Raw genomic sequence first — 2,371 nt, 5'->3', positions numbered from 1 at the left:
GCAAGTGTTTGCATACAATTGTTTTCATACATATTGCATAACTTGGATATAAAGTATTTTAAATATGTAAAAAATAGCTCAATTTTAATAAAAAGTTTAATAAGAAAAGGCCGTCTTCATTCTCCATTCTAGTCTTTAAGAAATATTTTGGTATTTTAGAGCGCTTGTTATATTCTCTTTGTTGAGTAATTGCCTATATTTGTAAAATTACATAGTGTAGTCTGCAAGGAGCAATTTAGGATTGTTTTAATAGATTGTTCTAGTCACCCCATGGCAAAGTGGCATGGGAAGATGCTGAACCTGTTCTGTGAGATTAATACTGCTTTAAAGTCCTGTTAATTCAGTTTTCAGTTTGCAGCATTTACTCGTCTATTAAGCATCTCATTTGACGTTTTTAAAAAGATAAAAAAATGATAGTTCATGAAGCAGACTATTTCTACATTGATATGTTTGTCAAAGCACTCATCCTGCCAACACAAGAACTTTGGAGTTTGCCAGATCAAGGCCGATCGATAGCCTTTTACTCCCACAGCTGACCTGCCTATAATACTTAACTTCTTCCCTCTTTGGATGGCTGGTATGGAAGTGAAAGAGAAAAAAAAGGAAAAGAGAGTTTTGCTATGATTCACTAGCGCAGTATGCACTGACGTATTCCAGTCACTGAACTCTGTCAGCCTGCACTTCTAACTCCTGTAGTTGTTCTCCTTGGCAGTTACGGTGTGAGCAAGCCTAAGTCAGAGTTTGAGAAGAACAAGTGCCATCCTCACCATGGCTCTGGCCTCGTGAAGCAGCACGGTGCCAGCCTTTGCCTGGTTTTGGTGATACTCTGTGATCCCGCTTCTGTCATTCAGACAATGACTGCAGTTGTTCAGCACTTAGCTGCACTTGGGTGGCTGTGGACCTGTCCAAGCAGGACATTCAGCTGATGAGTCATTTTGTGCCTTCGATCTTAAGCAATCTAGATTACGAGTCCAGCCTTTTTAGCAGGCTTTACTTTTTACAGGGACGGCTGGTCCCATGCTGCCCCATGAAGCCTTAATGAAAATTTAGATCAATCTCTTTGAGCTATAATATTATAGCAGGGAAGATGCTTGTGAAATCCTAGGGGAAGCTCACGTCTCTCCCAGCCTGGAAAACTTGCAGGAGCTTGCCAGCTGTACAGACCAGAGGCAAGTCAGCATCAGGATGGAGCAGGGCCGTGCCATGGGGTGCCCTGTCCCGCTGTGCTGGCAGCAGGTGCTCACAGGAGGCAGGGAAGAACCACATGGCAGTGCCATGCTCTTTCTCCAGCATATCCTTGCTGTGATTATTATTATTTTTTTTAACGTCAGTACTTCTATCAATGTGCTTAATAGTGGTTAATGCCTTTCCTTTTTTTTTTTTTTTTTTTTTTTTTTCTTCCATCTAACTTTTTAGGATTTACCACATTGAATTAGGATTTACCACATGACCTTCTACAAAAGCCATTCCATATCTGCGCTCATTGTTGCTGCTTTCCTCTGTATTTTCTCATTCTGCTGCAACCAGTGGTCAAAATGCAGGCACACCAGAAATGTCCACATTCCCATAATTGTGCTTTGATTTTTTTCCTCATTCTTTACTATTTCTGATTTATTTTTTAAAGTACCAGTGAATGCTAAGTTGCTATTTCATAACATTATGTGCTATTCTGAAGGTTACTAAATAATTTAATTTTCATCAGTGTGTATTTATAGGAGAATTGGCTTTTCCCCAGTGAGCATTAATTTGCATTTATTAATTCTGAATTTTGCCTGCTGTTTTTAGCTCCTAATCTCTCAGTAGTATACAATCCTATAAGCAGGATTCCTACAAGATAGGCAGCAGTAGCACTCTGAATGACAGAGAAGAGAAAGTTCAAGAAAGTGAGCCTGAACAGGCTTACCTGGAAGGATATGAATGTTTAAGTGTAACAAAAAATTAAATAGCATGCCTAAGCTCCTGTGAGAAAAGGCAGTGTCTGGTTAGTTGGGATGTGAATACCAGTGTCTGTTGCATTGATTTTTACCTGCATGTTCTGCCAGAGCAGAGAGCTGTTCTCTAAGGTGTTTGGAAATCAGAGCACCAGGAGAGATTTTGCATCCTTAGTAAAAACTGGGCTGCAGTTCGTCATGTTTAGGCTTTATTTTTAATTAATTTTCCTCTTTAGCTAGGCCATAAGTTATGGGGAAAGACCCACTAGTTACGTAGAGGCTTTCTTGTGATTGAGTTGTTATTTTTCTGATTTTCTGATTTTCTATCATGATTTTCTGATCATGATTTTTCTATCTCGATTTTCTGATTTTCTATCATGGAAAAACAAGGTCTATTGTTAAGTACAATCAAATGTTCTCTTTGTGTTGTGCAAACAGTT

The sequence above is a fragment of the Netta rufina genome (genome assembly GCF_964035555.1).
Source record: "Netta rufina genome assembly, chromosome: 8".
Taxonomy (NCBI): domain Eukaryota; kingdom Metazoa; phylum Chordata; class Aves; order Anseriformes; family Anatidae; genus Netta; species Netta rufina.
Note: the sequence above shows the minus strand (reverse complement) of the source record.